Genomic DNA, 25542 nt, shown 5'->3' on the forward strand with positions numbered 1-25542 from the left:
AAGTGTAACTGTCTGTGCATGTGTCTTGAGCTGCATCTGTAAGGTGAACGCTCTTGACTCACTCGTGTATTTCCACATCCACAAATAAGAACAAAGTAAACCTGCCAATCATGGTGGAGCACACACCTGTAATCCCAGTGGCTTGGGAGGCTGAGGCAGGAGGATCTCAGGTTCAAAACCAGCCTCAGCAACTTAGTAAGGCCTTAAGCAACTGAGAGAGACCCTGTGTGTAAATTAAATATATATATATGAAGGACTGGGGAGGATGTGGCTCCGTGGTAAAGCACCCCTGGGTTCAGTCACCAGTACAAAAAAAAAAAAAAAAGGAAAAGAAAGAAAACTAAGCCAAAAAAAAAAAAAAAAAAAGGAACAGAAACAGAAAAATAAATAGAAGGAAACCAGCGAGATGCTTAAGGTTCTGTTATGAGGCAGGACAGTATAATAGAAAACCCCCAGGAAGTAGACAATGAGATTGAATCCTGACAACGTCCCACATTAGCTTTGGAATCATTATTTAACCCTGTGAGTCCTGGTGTCCTTAGTAGAAGCAAAACTTTTAGTATCTGCTTCATGAAGCCATCGATAGCACAATGAGTAGCGGGGTTAGGGAGGCCCTGGTTGCCGCAGTCTGGCTGGGCACAATTCAGGAGCCACTTGTCAAAAGAAACTAACTTTATTTTTAGAACTACAAACGCCAAACAAAACAGCTCCTCAGGAAAAAACCCTCAGAGCCCAACTGCCACCACCAGCTTCCACAAGCCTCTCACCCCCACACCAGCCTCTCCACCTCCCACAATCCTCCTGCTCTTGAGGCCGATTGGCTGGGTTGTGTGGGCGGAGCCAAAGAAGTCCCCCAATGAGCAGCTCTGTGGAGGAGCCAATCAGCTAGATGTTGCTGGGGCCGCTGTGAGCCAATCATCAGCCGGCAGCTGGAAGTTTGCTGGCAGCTGGAAGTTTGCTGGGGCCCCTTTGGCTGTGGCTCTCAACACTGGTGGTAGGTGATGGATACATAATCTTAAAAAGAGGCAGAAAGAGTCTTATAAAGACATTTGACTACGGCAAAGAACGAAAAGACCTCACATCATTCTTTTGGAATCACCCCAGAATAAATAAATACCAGTGTTAGAGTGAGTATGAAGAAAAAGTTAGGCTCATGTTTTACTAGATTGTCACGGTGGCTTGGGGAGAGCCACCTGGCAATTTGTAATAAAAGTCACAGAGTTGATTATGGTTTTTAAAGTTTTTTTTTTTTCTGGGCTTTTTAGATCATAACCTAAGAAAATAGCTCAAAAAGATAAACAAACTTGTTTATTTAAAAATGCTTGACTAGGTTATAATAATGTATGGAAACAACTAGCTGAAAGATGCCTAATTAAACCGTGTTTTAGCAATTCTGCGGAACATTGCTCCACTCAAAACGACAGATTCGTAGATTAAGTCGACGTGGAGAAGTCAAGAAAAAAATTAGAAAATAGTCTTCTTGTGGTGAATCCGAGCACATAAAACCCTATGTCTTTGCAGTGACAAAGGTTGGGAGCAAATTTTGTAAATCTCTGGTTTTATGCGGGGAGGGGTGAACTCTATTTTAATTTCATGGCCATGATAGTAGGATGATGGCTACTCAAAGAGAAAGGAAGTGAAAACATGAGTTATACGTTCTGAGCTACCACAAGGTGATTATAAAAATAGACGAGTGTGTAAAACACAGGATGAAAATGCAGAGCAGAAGCAGAGTTACAGAAAAACAGACCTCGGAAGCCTTGTAATTTTAGGAGTCTGTCTCACCAGTGCATTGTGAGAGTAGTTATCACACATAAGACATGCGCTTTTCCCAGAAATAATTTTCAATTCGGCTAAAACCCCAAAATAGGGAGATGAAAATTCATGAGAGGAGTTGTGCTTAAAGATAGGGAGCTCCCTGTCAACTGCACTGTCTCTCGCAGCTGCCTGTCCTTCTTTCCTTTCTTTTATGATAACGGGGAAGGTTTTCTAGATGCTGAGATGTTTAAAATCGCCTCATTGAGTTGCTCTTATTTTTTTTTTTATGCTTCCCCAAAGGGTCACAAAATCTATCCACTTAAAAAGAGAAAATGATGTGTTTTTAGTGCAAAGAGAGAATAGCCACTTCAGGGCCCCAACAGGAATGGGAACGCATGGAATCTGCCAACCGTGGCCACAGCATGTGACCTGTGACCATCTCAGATGTCAGCGGCCGCACAGGGAAAATGGAATGAATGACCTGCTGGGCAGAGGGGTGCCTCCTCTTCACCCACCGAAAGCCCAGGTCAAGTCTTGAGTGTGTAAGACCAGCATTTAAAAGAGGGTTGGAGTGCACAGGGCCGGCAGCACTCCCTGGGGGAGGGGCCCCCTTTCCCTTGGGCCTTCCTGGGGTGGGAGGGGGGTACCCCTTGTGAGCTGACTACCTTTGGTAAATAACGAGGGATCCTGCTAGGTACAGGAGGGGTGTTTCAGGGGATGGAGCAAACTTTGCTTCTGAAATTCCCAGGGAAATTTTTGATCCAAATTACAAATGTAGGGAGGATTCCAGTAAGAGAATTGGTGGAGTCACAGAGCTGGAAGGGTCTGAGAAGTTCACCAGTCCAACCAATTAAAAAAAAAAAAAAATGTGGGGAGGAAAAAAAAAGAGGTCTATTAGTCCAAACCCTTAGTTTTACCCAGGAGGAAACAGACCTGAGGAGGAGAAATCCTTGCGCACATTTACAGCCATCAGGATGGAGGTGGCCCAAACCAATTCTGTGGATTTCTGGCCATGTGTTTTCCACCGTACCTTGCTGTAGAGTTCACCCTGCCTTGCATCGCTTCCTACTGACTGTTTTCTGCTGCTATCGTGCAAAAGATTAGCTTTCAGACTTAGAAGTGTAGCTGGTAGTTATTTAATGCACAAAGAATCTTTTTAAGCCATCAAAAGCATGAGTCAGCAAGTCATAACCTACAGCGTCATTCCAGTCTCCTGCCTCCCCCTCCCCGACCCTGTGGGGCTGGGGACTGAACCCAGAGCCTTGCATATGACCAGACAAGTGCTCTGCCTATGAGCTGCATCCTCAGCTTCCCAGAACTCTGTCTGTCCATTAGAGGTAAGAAGTTTAATTTTAAGAATTCAACTCTGAAATCAGACCAGGGGATGGCGTGTGACCTTAACCAAGTGATATAACCTCTCTGAACTTTGGTATCTTCATCTGTAAATTGGAGCATAACCATACACACCTTAGATTCCTTAGGGTGAGGATCCCATGGAATAATCCACTAGATTGGGGCCTGCCTTTTAGCAAGGGCTCAATAAATGCTAGCTAGTAGCTAGTTATTGTTTTTGTTCCTCTGAGGGTAGTTACAACTATTTCTATCAGAATCTTAAGAAAATAAGAACTGTATATTTTTTTTGGGAGGGGGGGGTGTATTTCGTAGGCACAATCCTTTGTCACTTAGAAAAACCTTCTGAAAACCAGAAAGCTTTCTTCAATAATCTCTTACATGTCTAGTATGACTTTTTTTTCTGTAACTTTTCATCCAACCGAAGTCTCGATAACTCACAGATTTAACTACTTGCCTTTAGAACTTTTTTCTCTACAATGGTCTTTCAATATTCTTATTGCTTTATGGAAGTATAAGTTGATATATAATAAAACCACGTGTACTATTTAAGTTGCGTTATTTGATTAGTTTTGATAAAAGTGTAACCTGAAACCATTGCCAGAATCAAGATAATGTGCATAATATGTCTCCTTGGTAATCTCACTCATCCGCCCAGGTCCCTTGTGGCCCTTCTCACTTCAACTCCCATCTTCAGGGGCACACTGACCTGCTGGACTTTCACATAAATGGGATCATACAATACGCATTCTATTCGATGGGCTCCCTTCTCTCCACTCAGAGATAATCAGTGCCAATATGGGTTCCAGGAGTTTCCTGAGTACTCAAATACTTTTTCTTTGTTCACTCTTTACCCTGTTTTGCTTACCTAGATATGACATGGAATTAAAACATATTTTAGTGATTGATTTTTTGATTAAACATCTGTGTTTCTTGCTCTTGTTTGTAATTTTATGGCCATCTACTATACCCTGTAAATAGTAAACAGCAATTTGTTTTCCCTGAGGGCAATACCCACTTGCATTCTGTATGAATAGATTCTTTTAAATGATGTCAATGAACATCATTGCTATTTATTTACTTATTTGGATTTTAATATTAAAATCTCTCCTGTCTCCCTGGCATGCATGTGGCTCAGGAGCTGTCCCTCCCTCCCCCCCCCACACACAGCATATTGGATTGATTGACTAAATGCAGTTATACAAATATTTACACCAGGTTTTCATTTTCATGGTAAAATGTTTATTCCGTTAATGTGACAGTCTTCTTTCAAAAATACGGACAGTATGTTCTCAATTCCCTTGCAGTTGGGGTGTAACATGAAATAAGCTAAAACATTGCTACAGCAAAAGCAATATATTTGCAAGCTAATGGGAGATCATTTGGGAGGCAAGTCCATTTTTGCAGTGACGTTTTTAACCGTCATCAGACTCTCTCTCAAGTATTGACATTTCTGCATCTGGGATGGAAGAAGATGAAAATTGCCATTCAAAATAAAAATGCCTGTTCAAGTTTGGTGAAAGATTTAATTTCTTCATCTATCACAGTGTCACCAGCTCTATGAATACTATAGATCAAGCCTTTGGTGCCAGTAGCACAGAGACTTGGCAGCTGGTAGAGGGTAGAATTTAGCCAGAAGGAATCATAAAGGAGCCAGAAAAAACAAAGTTGACCCATTCTGCATCTCAAACTCGTGTTCTGGGCAGTTGTCCTGAGCTTTTTCTTTGCCCAAGAAGCCCTGGGCTTGCAGCAGTTTAAAAACCGAACTAGTAATGGAGATGTATACACTGATCTTAAAAATGCTACAAGAATTCCAGTAGCAGATAGATTTTATGTAGGACAATAAAAATGTAAGTGCAGTTTCTGTCCTAGCAGGTAATTTGGAAATGATCTGTTCCAAACTTCTATTTTGCAAGTAACTTCCCAAGGTCACATCATCACCCTGGGGCAGAACTAGGGCTGGACCTGATGTTCCAAGCCACAGTCCTGCACCCTCTGCATGCTGTGGCTTCTGTGTGTTGGGGTTGGTGTGTTGGTGTGCAAGGTGTTGGGATCTACAGTTTGTTCTCTTGGGCTGTCTCTGTTGCGTGGCACAGTGCATCCTAGATGAGCATCATCTTGATCCCTGCATCTTCTTTGGGTGACATGACTTTGTTGAATGGAGGGCTGTGATTGCCTAACCACCAGCAGCTCCAAAAGGCCACAATGAGAGGTACACTCAGCTAGTGGACAAACCTGTGCTTCAATTTGGTTGGCTGATTACTCTGGATCAATGAGTCTGGCAAAGTCTTTATACCCAGGAAATCCTTATACCCAGAAGCTTAAGTTCTTTTTAAGTGCCTCTTCCCTAGTTTTCCCACCGAGGTCAGATCGCTGTCCTGAATCCTCACCACACATTCAGCAGCTTGTTCCTGCCTGTAACTTATCCTCTTGCACAAGGATTCTCATTGGGGGTGGGGAGACAGTTAAGGATCATCTTCCTTCACTGAGAATCACGGGTTCAGTCCAGCCCCCCTTATTTTATATATCCGCAACTAGAGACTCATAGACATTTAGGCTTGTCTGCAGGCCCATAGTCACTCATTGAAGAGCAAAAGCCAAATCTCTTATTCTGGACAGGAGCAAGTGCCTCCTTAACATCTGTGATGGTAGTGAGCACCTCTGAGCAGCTGCAGTATCTAATAGGGGCAGGGCCAGCCCAGGATTTGCTGGAAGAAGGTGTCAAATATAAAGAACAATTGCATGTGAGCGTAACTCCAGGACAGCAGATTGCATGCTAGAGGACAGCTCTCTTTCATGGGGATTGGTCAGCCATCTGTATCTTAACTGATTTAGAAGAAAGATTGTGTTCCCCATCTCCAACCAATCGCAAACAGAACAATGTAGTTTCTAAAAGAAACTAGTTACAATTCTGACCCTTTCTGGTCTCAATTAGTCACACTTTCGTTATGCTCTAAGAGCTTATTATTTATACCTGTAGTTGTGATGTGAGTCATTTCATTTTCTCTCTTGTCAGTGTCTTCCATGTTGGTTATGTGAAGATGGTTTAAACTGTGGGCTTGGGGTGAGGGAGGTCCCCAAGCCAAGCTTGGAAGACACTTGTCAAATCTTTATAGAGTATCAGGAAAATATTTGATTTCTTTAAGGCTAATAGACCTGTCCATTTAAAAAGAGACTTTGAATAAATGAATAACATAATTTTATCATCTGAGATGACCTCCATTTATCAGAAAAGAAAATAAGAGTGGCCTTACTCCACTGAAAGGATTAGAAATAAAAGTGGAATATCTTCTCACTTAATCTGTGCATTCTGGAGCAGGACACAGAGATTTTCCTGTTTATCAGTCACAGAAGGACAGGAGAGTACCCTTTGTGGGGAAGGCCTCATGGCCTTTTAAAGTCATTTGTACCCTAAAACATGCCATTTGCAGTAAAAATTATTTAATGTGGAAGGAATGTGGTTAAGAATACTCATTTTTTTTTCATGTGCAGCGGCCAAGGCGCTTTCTTTTCAGAGACATGCGCTTGTGAAAGATGATAATTTTAGAAGTTGGCTGCACAGTTCCTGACCCTGTCCTGACTCTGCCTTCCAGTACTAACATGCAGAAGATGCAAGTGATCGTACACATGAAAAGAGTTTCCATCCAGTTCTTAAAGTACATATGGTTACGTGTCTCTGCACACAGGCAGTCTTCAGGAGGAGCCCCGACCTCGTGACTGGGTGTGTTATAGACACCTATCTTGTGGCTTGGTGCATTTCGTTGATTTTAGGCATGCTTAGGGGAAAGAGTCTTCTTAAACCTCTCTCTTTGTTTCCACATTTCAGGACTCAGTGGATCTGACACACACATGGTTGAGATGGGTGACAGATGTAGGGATTTAGGTTGATGACAGCAAGGAGTCTGGGAGCTGGAGGCTGCGGGAGTAGTATTTTCACGCTATTGCATCAATTGTGGTTTTGAAGATTTTTGGGGAATCCAGATGGGAAGAACGTTCACAAATTAAGCGTACCTTGACTAGAATGATGACCAGATTGTTAAAATATTACTGCTCTCAATTATTCCTGTTCAATATTTTGGATCGTTCTTTTCTGTAAACCATTTTTGGAAGCCTCCATGTGCCAGGATTAAAGGCTGGCCGAGTTCAGGAGGACTGGTAATTCATGTATGCCTATCTCTGTGACCTTGGGTGGGGTGACTTTCTAATCTTTAGAATCCTGATGGGAAGCTTCCACAATCCAAGCATGTGATGTTTCCATAGACTTCTCTCGGCCACTCTGGTGCACAGCCAGCCTTGATCTGCCCACTGTTCACCATAACTTAAAGGTGCAAAGTCACACAAGCTCCTTCGTATCGATCTCTGTGCCAAACTATCAAGGACACACTGGACTCAGACAACAGGGGAGTGGACTCAGCCCAGACACTAGTGTGCAAACTGAGGGTTGTCTGCTTGTCACTTTGAGAGCAAGACACTTTATCTGCTGTACCTACTGCAGTTATTGCCTAGAGTGAGTTCTTACTTTTAGCACCTTCTTACTGAGACTCAGGAAGGCTGGTCAGAGGATGTGTTTCTGTTTCTGTGATTTTTTTTTTTTTTTTTTTTTTTATGAGGACAGATCAGGGGATCCTCGAGGGGCTATGTTCCCAAAGCCTTGGTGGCAATCTTTGGCTGCTGCCCCCATGTCTGCTTAGTTTGGGCACATGCAGCTACCCACCCACAAGTTCCATCTTCACTGTTAAAGAGACACACACAAAGACTAGTACTTGCATGGAAGGTAAATATGCTAGAGTGGAAAGACTTGCTTTTCTCTTTCTTTATAGAGTTTTGGTTTTGAAAGTGAGGAAAAATCCTGGCTCCACCACATGTTAGCCAGGCAGATTTTTAACACCTCATTTTTTTCCCTTTTGTAAAAGTGGGGATATTAACGCACATATCCACAGCATCACTGTGGGAATCACGTGAGTTCCTGCACATCTCAGCAGCAGGTGTGTGGCACATGGTAGGTGTGCTGTTGATGTGCCTTCCCTTTCTTCTACTGGGCATAGGTCCAGTTGAACACAACCCCTTCTCCTAGGCACACCCACGGTTCATCTTCTGTAATTTTCCATGATGCCATTCCCATTCCACCCTGATCACTAAAGGGGCCTTGTCAGTGATTCTGCCTTCCTGTATTTTTTTCCTTTTCCCTTACTGGCTTGAGAACACTCCCCTCTGAAGGAACAGGAGACTTGGAACTACTAAGGAGATATGCACTTCCCAGAGCCCAGGAGCAGAGTTTTAATGAGTTCTTTCACTCCAAGAGGGAGACGCTGAGCCATCCTGGGCCTCTTATCCTGCAGTTTGGCATTGCAAGTGCCGAGCTCTCGAAGCTGGAGGAATGCGGATTACGGTGTGGAAATGAAAAGACTGTGAACATTTTTCTTCAAGTTGCTGAACTGAAAAGTCCAAGTTAGATTATTAATGATCACGGGGAGGTATGAGCTGACAGTGTATTTGTTTTCATTATTAAAACAAGGGTGGTTTTGGATTATGCAGATTTCCTCCCTTTTTTGCTTGGATGGCAAAGAATATTCATTCAGGATATCAGTAAAGACCAGGCCAGTGATTGAGCCTCCGGAGCTGTCCCCTGCATGCTGAAAGACAGAAAGGAAAATTTAAGTGGTGGAGAATGAGAATGAGAGATTGATTGGAAGCCAAATTATAAACTCATTTCAACTCTTGGCCTGCAGGCTGTGAAGTAACATTATTTGTTGTCAAGGATGGAAAACAACTCAGATTCGGGTCCAAGTGATTATTCCACTTTGACACTGCTGCCTTCCTGCCAACTGCAGTTCCATTTAGACATAGATTAATTAGTCGGGCAGAGGCGGAAGTGGGCTGAGAGAGCAGAAGCCAAAGAAGGCGGCAGGCAGCACAGGCCTCTAGCCGGGGTCCCAGGGACTTGGCCCCAGGCAGTTGGCAACCCACATCAACATTAAGCCCAAAGCGAACTTGGGTAAGAGAAAACAGACTCTAAACTTCTTTGGTAATACTCTTTACACATCTGCTAACTCTGTTCATGCCAGTGAGTCAGAGAAAACCTTCCAACTTAAGTCACCAGCAGGTGGTCCCCACACAGGGGGGGGATCAGCAGTGTGCAGACCAGAGTGGCTTATCAGTCTTTCCTTCCGCCTTGTATGAGTCCTGTTGGACTCTCCTTTTTTTAATTCCTGGAAGTGAAATGGAAACAATTGTACAGATACACACAGAGCACTATTGAATTATAAGGACAGATGGAATATAATCATGAAAACTCTTGGGAAAGAAATCTGCCTTGGTTAATGGAAGACAGCATTATTAACACATTTAACAGGCAGCGTTCAGACTTCTTCCAGAACATTTTCTCTCTGGTCTTTGATCCAGAGTATTTTGCCTGTACCTCGTTCCCATTCTGCTTTTTATTTTAGATGATGCATTTGTTTCCTCCGGTGAAGGTGAAATTCCTCAGAGGCAGGAACAGTGTGGGGGCCCATCGCTGTCCCCACACCATGCCTCCCTGGGAATACAGGGAGCATGGAGAGCTGCAGGCTGGCAGGGACTGGGGTTCATGCCCTCGGACGCGGGCAGCCGTGGCATCCAACAGGACACAGCCCACCCACTCCCAGTTCCTAGGGAGGCGTCCCCGCCCGCGCGGCACGCTGTAGCGCGTGCGGCGCCAGCAGTGGCCGGCGTGTCAGTCTCCGCGGCGCGGCGCCCTCCCTGGGGAGCGGCGGCTGCAGGCGCGGGAGATGGCGCTGCGCTGCGGCCGCTGGGCGCGCAGCCTCCGGGGCGGCCCCGTGCGCCTGGCAGGCTGCCTGGGAGCCGGCGCTCCTCGCTGCCTCCCTCTGCGCGGCGTGTGGATGCTTTCCTTCCCTCCAGGAAAACTTATATGAGGATTTTCTATTTTTTTTTTAACATTTCATTCCTTGGATTTTTTTTTTTAAGAGGCGGCGCTGAACGCGGCCTTGCAGAGGGGGGCAGCACTTTCACTCCGGACCCCTACCTGGGAGCCCGAGCGCGACTCGAGCGCTGTCACAGCACCAGAAGCAGATGTGCGAGTCGGGAGCAGCACGTTGGCGGCTGTGCGCGGCTCTTCCCGGCAAGGTTAGCTATTTTTGTTGGTTGTTTTTCACGTGAAAATGCTCTGCTTTGACTAACACCATCTTCTGCATGGCTTCCACGCTTTGAAACCTTGATTGTTTTTATTTTAAAACAAATAATTCGAATTGTACTCATTAAAATGGGGGTGGGGTGGGGAATATCATCCTGCTTTTGGGAGTAGTACTTTCAGATGAATTGAGTTTTGTGTACAAAATCCTGTAGTATTTTACCATTTTGTAAATTGCACCTGAATTTAAGACATGGAAATTTACAGGGGTTACCTCCTTTTCTTATTTATTTTTTTATTTATTTATAGGCTCTTTTGCATTTCAAGGAGAGAAGTCTAAGTGATTTTTACCCAGGGGAGGAATAATGTAGATCCTAACCTTTTCTTATACTTCCAGGTAAGTGAGTCTATTTAACATAGATGAATTAAAAAGCAAAGCTGTGTTTGGTCTGAGTTGTATTCAGTATTCTGGATATGTTTGAAATGTGTTAAATTTCATTTATTTTCAATAACTTGATTAATGGCAAGACATTATTTCAAAATATTTCTTTTTTCCAAGTAGCACAACTACTTTACTTTGAATCCTTTTATTCACTTTTTAAAGGATATAATCTACATTTAACTTTCCCAACTTTTTTTGTTATTCATCTCAGACTGGCAAGTCAATAACATAGCTAGAAGAGCTACATAATTCTTCTTCTTCTTTTTTTTAAGTTCACTTAAGCAGAAATTTTCCCCTCCTTTTAGAAGTTGGGACAGAGTATTAAACTTTCTAAAATATTTACCCTACCTACAATCATATGGGTATCATAATTTTGACCATGCTACAAAATAATGATTTAAAGAAAGTCGTTTAGGAAATTGAAGAGTGATCTTTTTTTTTTTTTTTCTAACTTACAACATCTCAGGGGTATACTTGCTAGAACTCTTTGAGAAGAGCCCCCTAATGGGTTATATGGTGAGTTTTTGGCTGAAGACAAATGTAAATTTCTGGAACATTGTTTCAATTCTGCTCTCATAACTAATAATTTTGAGAGCATTTTTTTTTTTTGCAATAAGGTATTTTATTGCATCTGGCAGGACTAAACTTAAAAACGAAAACAAAACCAACACCTTTGGGACATCATTAGTGTTGAAATGCAACAGTCTGAATTGGGAAGTTGTATAGATGGTTCTCAACTTTAGCAGCACAATACTTTTTTTTTTATTTTCTCTAGAAATAATTCAGTAGACATAAAAATGAAAATAGGCAAGCTGTGTTCTGCATACAGATACCTACAAAAAGTGTCCTTTATCTTCCTTCTGCATTGAACAAATGTCTGTAGAGTTTTTGTTCATGGTCCTGTGTGTTTTGCTATCCTGAGAAAGAGAAAAGAGTAGAAGTCAAATCATTTGGTTTGGCATTAATGAAATGCCTTCCACTAAAATGACAGGGTGTGCAATTTTAAGGGGGATGGCTTTTGAGCTACTAATAATAGAGAAAATATAAATAACTGTAACCAAAAGTTAAAATATAAGCCAAAAAATAGCTGAAGAATAGTTCTTCACAAATTCTTTTCTGAGTAGCAAGTCAAGTGGCCAAGAGGTCTAGGTGATGCCAGGGGCATGTGGAATTGTTCTCTTCTTGGATATTGTGATGTTTAATGTTTTTGAGAATTGTCTTGGAAGGTGTAAAAGAGCACAATGTCATTAGAGATCATAATTGTCCAAACCTTGAGATAATATTAGAAAAGAGTCAAAGTAAACTTAGAGAAGCAGCCAAGGGCTGATTGAGGTCTACTTGGGAAAAAGGCAAAGCTACAGCATATTTATGGTCTGAAGTTAAGGTTTAGATTAGCAGGACAGGGCAATATTTGGTAGAAGAAAGGCAAGGCTGTACAGCGTAGGCTGAATTTGAGTGATAGTCATAAGGCTGTTGAATCCTAGTACAGAGACAGGAGACATTGCCAGGGAGCCAAAACTCCAGGGCATTGCAAACTTGGAAAGGGATCCTTTTCCCTGGGACTGCACCTCACTTTTATGGACTCCGGTCTCGAACATCCTGCAGCAGTGAACCTCCCCCAGACCTGCAAGAAATCAAAGTGTAAATTGAAAACCTAGTGAGTGATTGTGTTCTCCTCCCTCTGGTAGACCGATGTACCAAACCGGCACAGGTTTGGTAACCATGGAATCCCAAGCAAGAGGAGTTCATTGCTTGATTCAAATATTTACTAGTGTTGCAGTAGGGGTATCTTCGTGTCCTGCACACATACTTTAGAGAGCCTGAATCAGCATGGTTGCTGCTCAGTGAATTGCTACTCACCTTACTTTTAATCTTCATTTGGTAACTTGTGACAGCTCCTTAATGTGTTCCCTTCTTCTGACTTGAAATGTATCCACATTCCCACATCCTTAGTTCCCTTCCTCGTGTCAAGGGAGAGATGTGCTTCTGTCTCAGGACTGTACCCGGCTTCCCGTACTTCTGGTCTCACTTGCTCTGATCTCCCTGCTTTCTGGCCCCTTCCCTTCCTGTTCCTCCCTAACTCACTGAGACTACGCAGAGCTCTGTTGGCCTCCACATTCTTCTTTCTACCTGAAATACTTCCTCCTTCCGGCTCCCCACAGAACTTGTCTTTCAAACTCACCTTAGTGAAGCAGGCGTTGCTTCATGGATGCTGCTTAGCCCTGAGAACCTGCCCCTGCTCCTGAGAAGTGCCAAGTAAAGGAATGAATGGGGAGATGGATGGATGAACAATGGAGAAGTGAATAAAGGGGTGCCTGTCATTTCTGAAGAGGCTGCCTCTTATTATATCCCCAGCCCCTTCTGGTTTCTTCTGCGTGGCTCAGGCCATCACATTGTCACTACCGTTTACAGGGTGGCCTCCTGAACACATCCTGAAGCAGCAGGCAGACCTTCTTTTACATTTTGGTGGTCCAGCTCCTCCAATAGTGTCTGGGAAGTAGAGATTTATTTGTGGACACATAATCTTGTAGGTCCTTGCAGTTCTATAAGCTCATGAAACATGACTACCAAATAACATAAAATGTAACTGATCCAATCTTTGTGGGGGAACAAAGCAGGTGTTATAAGCACACACGGCCATGTGCGATTTGACAACGTTTTCATTAACGATGATGGTGGTCCCATAAGATTATATCACCTAGTGACGTCATAGCTTCTCGGTTTGTATAAGTGCAGTCTGTGATATTTGGACAGGAATGCTATCACCTAACCATGCATATCTCAGAAGTTGTCCCTGTCCTAAAGCATGGCATGCCTATACTAATAGAAAAATATAATGTAGTCTCTTGGCAAGTTGCTTATATTTGAAAAGCCAAAGAATTAAACAGAGCGGCTTGTGTTTTATGAAGTGGCCGTCTTTTGGACATGTTTTCAACTTTTAAGATATTTTCATTTGATGGAATGAGGTGCGACATAAAGTCTGTAAGCTTTTAATGAGTGTTGGCTTTGACTGCCTCAATTCTAATTTATACTCCTGAGCCACGGGTTTGTTTTCTGCAGTGGAGGTGACCCCAGGAGGATCATGCTGGCACCGGAATGGGTATTTTCTCTGTGGGCTTTCTGGCAGGTTTTCATTTCTTCGTATTGATTGATACTTAATTAGGTCTTGTTTCTTGTCTTTCCTAATCGGGTTTAGGACTCTGCTTATTGAGATACATTTTTCATACTTTGCCTGAGTGAGTTCATTTTTGTCTTCCAGCTTTCGCTTCAGCCTTCCCTATCCAGGGCCTCCCTCTCTCCCTACCCTCAGCCTCTCCTTCCTTCCCTGGGACTCAGCTGCAGCCTGGGACTGAGCCACAGCCTATGCTAGGCTGGTCCCTCCTGCCCCTCTGTTGCCTTATCTTCTCCCATTGTCTGTAATTATTTACCTGTAGATAGCCTTTGACCATCATTGTCCCCAAAGGAGACATGGTCTCTGAATTTTTAGCACGTAGCACTTGTCCATCCATAGTCGATTCCACTGACAAGTGCTTGAATGAGCTCTTGGTTTCTGAACCCCCTCCTCATCACCTGGCAATACCAGCATTCCCATTTTCTGTCCTTGCCTTTCCTCTGTCTCTGCCTCCTTCGTTCTCTTTAGCCTTGTGTTTTCTGGGCCACAGTGGAGGTGAGGGATTTGAACCCAGCCAGTCTAACACCAGCAAGCCACACCTGCTTAGTTAAATAAAAATTTTTGAAGGAAGTCAAAGAAGGTGGAAGCAATCCCAGAGACCATTTTCAAATGAATGGATCGACACAACAGGTGTATCCATACAGTGGGATATTATTCGACATTAAAAGGCAAGGAAATTCTGATACATGCTACGATGTAAATGCACCTTGAGGACATTGTGTTAAGTGAAGTAAGCAATCACAAAAGAAAAATTCTGTGTGATTCCACTTCTGTGTGGGACCTAGAATGGTCATACTTATGGAGACAAAGTAGCATAGGGTGGGAGAACAGGGGTGGGGAGAATGGTGGATTTGTTGGTTGGGTGAAGAATTTCAGTTTAGCAAGATGAGAATGTTCTGGAAATTGGTTGCACAACAGTGAATGTATTTAGGATTACTGAACTGTGTACTGTGAATTTATAATAATTCAGATGGTAAATTTTTTGAACTGTATACTTAAAAATGGCTAAGATGGTAAATTTTATGTTTTACCACAATTAAATATAAAGTCAAAGTGCTTGCTTTTATAAGGATCATTATTATCCTTTAAAATGAGAAAAAAAGTTAAAAAGAATTTCTTTGATTTGGGGACTTTTTCTTCTTTGAGCTCCATTTCTCCTTTGCTCAGATTTTTAAATATTACTTTTTATTTGAAAAACAAATAAATCTGTTTTTGAATTTAAATGTATTATGTATAAAAATAAACTGTATTTATATTGGTAAGATCTTTGGAATTTAATTTTAGACCTTGTTATAACTTTTCTTATTGTTGCCTATTTTGGCAGTTGAAACCTGATTCAGAATTAATTACTCATTTCCTAACTGTTTTTTTTTTCTCCAAGAAAGATAATAGGATCTTATTGCTCATCCAGAAATACTTGTGTGACACTTTAAAAATTGCTTTCATGATTAAGAGCAGAAATCTTTGTTCTGTCACAAGCCGAGGGCCTGGCAAACTCCCGAGTTTGGTTGGATTGCTCATGGAAGCCGTCAGCTGTGGTCCTTTTGTTTTTCTCCCCCCTCATTACCCTCATAGACCTTTCTGGTGGGAAAACCATGACTCTAAAAGTGTACAACCCTGTAATGTGTGAAAGAGTGCAGTTTCAAAACGTTCAGCTGATTCTTTAGGTTCTCTTTCTACTCAAAGGTTCTGACCCACGGTGTGTTATCTTTCTGAAGAATTTACAGTGAAACTGGAATTGGACTAGGCAGGAATAGGTGAGCTGGGAGTGGAAAGAAGGTCCTGAGGGAGGAAAGTCTGGGCTGAGCATGGGGTGAACAGAGTGGGAGGGCAGCCAGAGGAAACGTACCTGCTGCAAATGTACTGCTGGTTGTTACTTAGGTTTATAAACATTTTTACTAACACAATCATGTTGGCAAGCCTCCCTGAGAAAAATTAAACTCATCTCTGATCTACTGGGCAAATATCTAATCCAAGCTGATACTTTATATCTTTTTTCTGAAGTTCTTTAATAATATTCAGTAATCAGAAATAGGACTTAATGTTTACACCTAAATGTTTCAATATAGTGCTACATATTTTCAACTCAGCCAACATATCAAGGCTTACAAGTGTTTACATGTGGTTGCCCTGTGCTAGTTACTGGATTGGAACTCAGGCTCAGGTGAAGGTCTCAGTCATCCACAGACAAGTGAGAAAAATAGAGTGTTGTTTTCAAAGAGCTGATGTTCTCTTTCAAAGAATAGCTTGTACCTTAAGGTTCTGGCTTTTTTTCTTATTTATTGAAATTTAAAATTTCTTTTAGGATGGTTTATTAATTAAATTAATGATTGCTTTAAATTATATTTCTTGGCAAAATAAAATGTCATTTAGCATTCTTGGTTGCAAGAAACAAAAATCAACTCGTCTAACTTATGCAGAAAAGGAATTATTAGAAGTAATTTCACAGAATTGATGGGAAAGCCAGAAAATTAAAATCTCAGACAGAATAAAGATTTGCAGCCAGGGATATTGGAATCATCAAATGTGTTTTCTAACTTTAGAAAGCATGTGAGTAGCCAACCATGTCTCAGTGTACAGGATATATGCCAAGGAGTAGAGGGAGGTCTTGATGGGTGGAGAAAAAAATTAAGTAAAAATTAAATGCCATCACATGATTTATAACATTTGATTTTTATGATGACTTTTACTTTCGGAAGGCAATTAAAGCTCTTACCTATAGCTTTAGGAAATTCACATCTGTCCCAATTTAGTTACATTAAAATGAGGACTGTACCTAGGTATAGATTTGCTAGGTGAATGTGGGCCTTTTGGTTATTTTTATTTTATATGGTCACTTACCTTTTTTTCTCCTAAAGTCTTTGTTGTATGTTTTAGTCTCAGTGTTTTTGTTCATCTCATCATAATTTGATTCAAGGCAGGTTAACTCTTATTTTGAGTACTTAGATATTGGTACCAGATTGCTATGGTTTGTCCACCAGAGTTTCTTGTGTTGGAAGCTCTGTCTTTGATGTGGTGATGTTTGGAGGTGATGGAACCTTTAAGAGGTGGGGCCTAAGGGGAGGCTTTTAAGTCATTGGGGGCGTGTCTTGGGAAGGAACTAAAGTGATCCTTCTTGGACTCCTTGATTAGTTCTTGATTGGCCATGCTCTGGCCCCTTTGGCTTCCTGTGAGGCAGTATGATCTCTCCCTTTTGCATGTGCTCCTGCCATGTTGCCATCCTCCATGAGATACCAGATCTGAGCTGATGCTGGCACCATCCCTTGAAATTCCAGAACTCTGGACTAAGTAAACCTGTGCCTACAAGTTCTTTGGCTTAGGTGTTTGTCTATAGCAGCTGAGACTGATATGCAAATTATGCATCTTAGGTGTTCCCCAACCTCTTCAATGCTGGACACCTTTGACCACTGTCCCTGAAACTCTCAATTCTTTGGCTTATTTATATAATGTGATAATAAGCTCCTCTAGCAGTTCTCCTCCTACTTCTCTGGCTATTCTGTGTAGTCTCCTTTATAGATGTTCTCTAGCGCTTCAAGACTGTTCTCATCTATTTCATCTACATAGTTTCTTTTGGTCAAAGTAGTGAACTCTGATCTCTTAAATGCTTACTGTACCCCCAGCTCACACTACTTTTTTGAACTGTGGACTCTGGGTCATGTTTATCACGTGTGCCTGACTCATTACATCCCTGCCTGGTTTCTTACTTTTCTTCCCACCTGTCACCAGCGTAACCCTCCTCCTTCCACCTAGATCTACAAGCCAGAAGTCCAGATGTGTCCTCAACATCCATTTTTATTTCATTCACCGTGCTTACCTAGCCTGTTGCCAAGTGCAGTCTTCTACTTTCCATTTGTCTCTTCTGCTTTGCTACCATCTCTGGTTGGTTCAGGCCCTGACATCACTTTGCACTTGGACTCTACAGTGCTCTCCTGAACTCATCTTCCTGCGGTCACCTTCCTCCACCCCTCCATCACAATGACCTTTAAAGACTGCATCTATGCTCAGCCACTCCCTGGTCAGAATCTCCTCCAGGGTGACCTTGAAGGCTACTCAGCCTCCCACTTCCCTACTCTGCTGTTCAGAGATATGGAAATCTGCACAGTTCCCTAACACCGCTCCCCTCTCCCCTTAGCTGATGGCTTTGCTGTGTCCCTTCCCTGGGTTGTCTTTTCCAGCCTGTTGGCTAGACCAGTTGCTACTTATTCTCAAGGACAGGCTTTGGAAGCCCTTCTTCCTGAACCCTTTCCCTGGGCTGACTTTCTGGGCTAATTTTCCCCTTTTGTGGCACTTAGCAGTGATGCTGTGGCCTTTTGGTTTTCCTGCTTTTCTTTCCCATCTGCTGGAATTTCTCAGTGTACTGGCTCCCGTTGGGTACAGCCATTTACATCCTCAGTGCCCAGCATGATGCCTGGCACACAGTAGGTACTCAACAAATGTTCAGTAAGTAGGTGATAAGGGTGTGGATAGGGAGTAGAACCTCCTTCTGATAAGGGAGGTGGTGAAATGCTTGGAGCCTTCAGTCCACTTGAGCTGTCAGTCCACAGTGTCTGTTCTTCTTACCTCTTTGGCTGCAGGTCTGCCTTCCCTCTCAAGGGAGGACTCTCATTTTTTTCCCCCCAAATAAATCATGGGAGAAACTGGGGATAAAAATGTACACGAATGAATGAAAACAATTCACGTTGAGAGAGTAAAAAGTGCTTCAGAAAAAAAAAAAGTAACTCTTGGTCATCCTGTTGGTTACACTCTAGTTCCCTTATCAAATTGTTTCATGTCGGTTTGGAGAACAGAAACAGAAATCCATAGATAAGCAGTGAGCTGAGTCTGCACCGTCCGTGGTCAGTGTCTTCATGAGATGTACCCATGCAGTTTCCTCCCTTGGTGGCAGACCATGCTGTCATCTAGGAATTTCTACTTTAGTTTAGGGCACATGTGGTGCCTACAGCCCTTTTCCCCTCTAGATGTTGGGCATCTTGGCGGTGTGGTTATGGCAGAGCTCTCCCAGGAGAGAGGCATTGGCTTGACAAGAGCTCTAGAAACCTCAGCCACACCCCTATCAGTTCTGTGAGCCAGCTCATGTTATCAACCCCTTGCCCTTCAGTTTCTCCCACTGGAAAAGGAAGTGAAAGTTACCTTTTAGAGTTGTAAGGATTGAAATGAGTAATTATGAAGTACCTGGCATGTAGTAGGTACTCAGTAAGTCATTATCAATACAATACATACAACATGACATACACTCTTGCACTTCTCTAAAGTGGAATATATATATATATATTTGATCACTCCTTCCTCCATTTTCCTTTACCAGGGTCCATAATTGAAAACTGCAACTGCTTCTTAGTGGGTTAATTGATTAAACAAGTCATGGTTTGGATATCAACCATGAGCAGATCTTGTTCTAGCTGCTGGAGATTCAGGCAGGGATGACACAATCCTTTTCTTCAAGGAGCACCCTGGAGGGAGAAACTTGGGCACAAGGTGGAGAACAGGCATGAGGAAGAGGGACTTGGGAGCAGGAAGAGGGGCTTCTGGCCCTGCCTGGAGGGAAGGAGTACAGGAACCAGCCCCCAGAGTGATGCTTGAGCCAAAGTCTAGAAGGGTGTGGAGTAACTAGGGAGGCTGATGGGAGGAGCCGCAGACACCCTTTGATGCCAGGCGTCCTTTTTCTCTGGGGTGAGTCTCCAGCTCATTTGACTTAAGATGAAAACTATTCTCCTTATTCATACCCTGTAGAGAAATCTGCAACCTCTTATAAAAGAACAAACCATTATCCTCAAAGTATGGCACTGGGGGCTGGAGGTTCCCGGCACCGGAAGGGTCAGCTGGAAGGTGCAGCCCACAGTGTGGTCTTTGGATCAACCTGCAGCAGGACACTGGCAGAACAGTCAGGGTCCCCAAGCTCCACTCCACACCCACAGAACAGAATCACTGGGGAAGCTCTGTGTTGTGGTCAGCTCCCACAGGAGTGCCGCACAGTGACGCCAACATGTCACTCCCAGGTGGCACACCTCTGCAGTCAGGGCTCCTTTTAGCTTCTTTGTTTCTTGCTTGACATCTTCAGTCCTCTTTGCTATGTGCCCTGTACTGTAGCACCTGCCACAGGCGGAGGCCTAAGACCCCTTTCCCTGTGCTCCAGTTCCTTCACATTTGTAGTGAACTTCCTGTCACCAGAATTTGTAGTGAACTTCCTGTCACCAGACCTTGTATTTCTGACACATACCTTCTTGATCTGCAGTGCAAATATCCAGTTTACTTAAGCACTTGGCTTCTTGCATCTGTATAGGATTTTATTTTTTGAATTTTTTTTTTGGAAATATTGTCAAAGTATTAGAAAGTTGCAAAAAATAAGAAGAGTACAAAGAACACTCATACACCCTTGACCCAGATTGACCTATTGTTAATGTTTTGCAATATTTGTTTTTTACTTATGCTCTTTCTTTCTCCCTTTGACCCTTTCTCTCTAAAATATGTGTGTGTGTATATATATAAATATATTTATGTATGTATATATATATGCATATATATGTGTACATATACTATTTATACCCACATCCAAAAATATATATCATAATATTTTTCTGAACTATTTGAGAACAGGTTCATACATCATAAATTTAGTGTGTATTTCTTAAACATGAAGATATTCTCATATACTAACAACAGTGCAGGCATCAACATCAGTAAATTTAGCATCTATTTAATTTTACCTTATATATGGTATATATTCTTGTCTTATAAATTTATTTCATAATGACCTTTGTGGCATTTTTCCCTCCAGCACCAGAATCAGGTACTGCATTTAGTTACTATGTCTTTTTATTCCTTTAATCTGAACAATTTTCATAGCCTTTCTTTGTCTTTCATGAAAAAGATGTGTTTGAAGAATATAAGCTTCTGTTCTTTTAAAAAGTATCCCTGGGGGCTGGGTTGTGGCTCAGTGGTAGAGCGCTCACCTAGCATGGGTGAGGCACTGGGTTTGATCCTCAGCACCACACAAAAATAAATAAATAAAAATAAAGGCATTGTGTCCACCTACAACCAAAAAAAATAAAGTATCCTTGGGCTGGGGTTGTGGCTCAGTGGTAGGGTACTTTCTCACCTATGTGAGGCACTGGGTTCGATTCTCAGCACCACATATAAATAAGTGAATAAAATAAAAGTCCATCAACAACTAAAAATATTTTTTAAAAAGTATCCTTTATTTGGGGTTGCAGGAGTAATTGTCTTGATTGGATGCCGGTTACACATTTCCAGCATGAAGTCTGCCTGAGTAGGGATGGATGTGTGCTCATCAGAGTATCACCTTTAGAGGCACATGGTGTCCATCTGTCCCTCGTTATGGTGACACAAAGTGATGTTTGATTTCTTCACTGTTGTTGTTTTTTTTTTTTTCCTTAAACTAATAAGAAGTTGCTTTTATTCTTCTCCCTTCCTTTTTGATACCTGTCAGTCAATTATGAGCCCACTGTGCAATTAGCCTTCTTAAAGTGTCTTCTGTATAGCTGGGAAGTCGGCTCGGAGGGAGTCTCCCACCTAATCTTACTCTGTGATGAGAGCTTCAGGTAGACAAGTTGAAGATGCATGAATAAGCGACTGACAGGGAGCGAAAGTAGCCATCACGGATGTTTTCCAGAACACTATGTTTTGTATCCTGGTGATTAATTCTGAAGAGCCCATCCTTTGAAGTTCATAATGAAAACATGCAATCCGGTGTCTGAATATGTACCCCTCGCTTTTATGCAGTGTTTAGTGTACATGCCAGTTGTTCTTCTTCCACCCTTGAGTCCCCCCGAAACAAAAGCAGCAGCAGACCTTCCTGGTGGGGTGCAGCTGGCCTGGTGGTCCTGACCCTTCTGCTGGTTGAGGGTCTGCAGCTGTTGCTGCTGCTGTGACTCCATGAGGGTGGGTCTAGGAAGGGGTCTCTTTTTTTTTCCAAATGTCAGCTCTTTCAAAAAGAAACCTTCCTATTATTTTGCTTTGTTTTGGAGACTGACCAAGAGATATAGGTCAGAGGTTCTTCAGTGTTCTTAGTTCATGGTGCCATTAGCATCTCATTAATTTTTTGTAGCACTCCCTTGACCCAAAGAAACAGCTAACAGTTTTTTAAAATTAAGTAGTTAGATTTGTCAGCTTGATTATTTCTGTCCTAACAACTTCATAACTATTTGAAAATAATAATAATAATAATACTATAAAGTGAAAGGAAAACAATAGTTTTACCCCATTCTTTGGTAACCACAGTAGTTGAGTAATGATATGTCTGCATCTCTTGGGCTCAGCACAGCCTTGCAAACCTTGAAATCAAACTGGACCCCACCACCCCATTTTGTGTCACGATTAATTGCCTTTTATTACAGCAACTGCTGAAAAAGCAGTTTTGCAAAGCTGTGATACATCAGGAGAAATGTTGCTCCATCTAATGAGGGAAGTGTGAACTCCTTTGACCTAGTAGTTTGCAGCAGATGTCCATTTCAAATTTGCTTGACAATTTGAAATGTCCTGGAACACCCTTTAGTTACTACAGGGTTCTTCAGTGCATAGTTTGAGAACTATTGATTTAGGCAAGAGAATCTTTCTGGGCATGTTTTAGCATCTTTCTGTTGTCTTCAGTTACCCAAATATGTATCTTAGGGGCAGGTTGGGGTCAAATGACTGTAGGAGATATAATAACACTACCACAAAGGGGCAGGCAGCAGAAGTAACCGATAGTATTATCTATTGCAGAGATAAGAGGATGATTTTTGACCTAACCAGCAGAAGGTAAAAAGTCCTTTCACATATGCTGTGTGTCAGCTAGAGAGGCCTGACTAGTGTCTTTTAATACAGTATTTCATCCTGTTTACTAGGGAAGAAAAGAATAGCCATTGAACTACATTGTTTATGTGTTGACTTTCTTACTTAACCTTTTTGATTTTGTTCGCCTGTTATTTTCTCCACAAGCTGCCTATTTTTTTTCTAGATTAATGATTTGTTTATAAAATATTTTAGCATTATCCACCTCAGGCTTTGGAAGAATGCTATAAATCTTGTGAAAACTAGGATTGTAATCAGGTTTCCATCTCTTTGTAACAAGACACAATAGCTGTGCAAAATAGCTAGATCCTAGCAGAAATTAGATCTGGTTGACATGATAATTTTAATTTTATTGATTTGAGTTTCAGCTACAAAAAAAAAAAAAAACTTTCCTAAAAGGAATCAGGATAGTTGAAAATTTTGGTAGCTGTAGAGTGATAACTAGGAGCTGCAGGCTGCACTCAGTGGAATGTCCTCAGCGAGGATCTTGGTGGATTGCTTTTCCACCTCAGGCACTCATAAGCCTGAGCAAATGAACAGGAAACAGGTTGCATAGCACCCAGGCAATCCTTGAAAGCACGGAATGGCAGAATGTCCAGAAAAGGCCCCAAACGGAGTGTCAACAGATCCTGGTTCTCACGGTCACCATGACCCTGGGCTAGGCTGATCCCGTGACACGCAGGATGTCCAGCATTCCTGGCCCACTCAGTTGTTCCACCAACCAAAATGTCCTCCTTCCACCATGTGTTCCCAGAGCCCTCTAACTCTGTCGATTGAGCGAGACTCTAATTCAGTCCTGGTTTAATAAAAGAGGAAACTGAAGCTCAGAAATGTAAAGTGGTCGTCTAAGGCCACGTGGACAAGTACTGCTGGGACCCAAGTTGCCTGCCCACCTCTCTGGAACTCGTGTCACAGACAGGACTGCTAACGTGCTTTAAGGCTTAGCAGTTCCATATTCTTGTGATCTTAGGGATAGAGGAGTTCAAACAGCGATGAAGCCCCACAAGAAAACTGAAACGACAAGTGTCAGATATGTGGATTCCCAGGCCTAGAATGTCGTTTCATGAGGGTGGGGGATTTTATCTCTGTTCACTGCTTTATTTCCAACTCCTTGTGCACTTCCTGGTGTCTCAGAAACATTCAGCATGTTTGTCAACCGAGTGCCTGGGCACACGTTAATTCGTGGGTAATTTTATGGGAAACATACACATTTAGGTAATCAGTGTTCTTTTAAGACATAAATTACTATTATGGGTTAGATGTGAGGTGTCCTCCAAAAGCTCACGTGTGAGACAATGCAATGCAAGGTTTAGAGGAGAAATGATTGGGTTGGGAGAGTCTTACCCCAATCAGTGAATTAATCCCCTGATGAGATTAACTGGGTGGGAACTGGAGGCAGGTGGGGTGTGGCTGGAGGAGGTGGGCATTGGGGGCGTGGCTTTGAAGTACATATTCAGTGTCTGGCAATTGGAGATCTCTCTCTGCTTTCTGATCATCATGTGAGCTGCTTCCCTCTGCTACACTCTTCGGCCATGATGTTCAGCCTCACCTCAAGCCCCAAGGAATAGAGCTTGCTGTCTGTGGATTGAGACCTCTGAAACTGTGAGCCCCCAAATAAACTCTCTCTCCTCTACAATTGAGCTGATTACGTCATTTAGTCACAGCAGCGGAAAAAGCTGACTTAAAACAATTACCAAATTCTAAGTTGGCTTACATGAACTTTTATTTTATTAGTTCATAAGAACCAAATAATAATCTATGGAAATATTAATGTCTGCGATGAGTTCCCACTGGATAGAATATGGTGTGAGAGTATTACTATGTTATTAGTAGTTTTGTCATCATTAATCGAATAACCCGCCCAAGGCATTTTTGATATTGTTAGATATTTGTGATGCTGGTCCCAAAGGGAGTACAAATATGAAGCCCCTCACAGCTGGAAGCTTATCACATGGTTGACTGTTTTAAAATCTGACTTCCCAAAGTGGGGAGGGATGGGGGGAAATATGGGACATAGTATGAGCTCAGGGTCCCTTGAACACTCTGTTGGAATACCGGGCCATGAGTGCCCTTACCGTTCACTAGTAGAGCAATGGCATACAGAGCTTCTAGGACATCATCTTTACATAAGGAGGTACCTGTGGGGGTTCAGTACTGCTGTTTGCCACTTTATTCCAAGAAATTGACTTACGTGTACACAGTTTCGTCTTCACCAACAACTCGGTTGTTGTTACTTACTCCTTGTTTGTAGGAGGGCCGTGTTAGGAAAGTGCAGAGTCGTCTGGGGTAACTTTAACTTCCCAAGTGGGGAGATGTGGGAAGTGGGTCCTCACTACCTGACTCCAAACTAGTCCACAAGGGAAGTCGGTTTTCAACAATTGCCCTTCCTTGGACTCCAGCAGTGAGAAGTCAGGAAAACACGCGGGGCAAGAACGCATCATGCTTTTATGATGATTTTTACCACGCTGTCCTTCCTGGAAACTTGTAGAGATGGTGAATGAAGGACAATTATATTAGATCACATCTCCTAAAGTGTGTTCCAGACATAACTGGTGCTATAAGATGTTTTCCAGGGGACTTTTTCTGATCAAATAGGTTTGGGAAATGTTGTATAATGAATTCCCTTCTTGTGGCAAGTGGCCTGGGTAGGGTGTGGGAGTTCTAAAGTAAGGACACATGTTCTCTTTAACCCTGGGATTCCCAGCTTTCATCTCCACAAGGTCCTTTTCCAACATGGTGTTTCTTTGCTTTCTTAAGAACAGCGTTCCACCCACTAGCCTTTGAGAAGCTGCCCCCGGCGCCTTTTGGGAAAACCTGATTGCCCAGTTGATCTGTATTTTGCTAAGCCAGTGGACTAAGCCTGTGTTTCCCTCCCTTTCACTGGGATCTGTCAACAGCTACAGA

The 25542-nt window shown here is 42.5% G+C and overlaps 1 protein-coding gene across 6 annotated transcripts in view; it reads left to right on the plus strand.

Moving 5' to 3' along the window:
- Csgalnact1 (chondroitin sulfate N-acetylgalactosaminyltransferase 1) overlaps positions 1-25542 on the plus strand; it is a 305396-nt gene that overhangs the window by 126943 nt on the left and 152911 nt on the right. For 4 of the 6 annotated variants that reach the window (XM_078030934.1, XM_078030933.1, XM_078030938.1 and 1 more), the window contains 2 exons: positions 10072-10230; positions 10544-10631. The exons of 1 other annotated variant lie outside the window; for it this stretch is intronic. The gene's annotated coding sequence lies outside the window, so the exon portion shown is untranslated. Of the gene's footprint in view, positions 1-8974; positions 9104-10071; positions 10231-10543; positions 10632-25542 lie in introns of those variants that run through there. One more of the 6 variants, XM_078030936.1, reaches the window with a different exon arrangement.

This window comes from Ictidomys tridecemlineatus, chromosome 14 (assembly GCF_052094955.1).
Source record: "Ictidomys tridecemlineatus isolate mIctTri1 chromosome 14, mIctTri1.hap1, whole genome shotgun sequence".
Lineage (NCBI taxonomy): Eukaryota > Metazoa > Chordata > Mammalia > Rodentia > Sciuridae > Ictidomys > Ictidomys tridecemlineatus.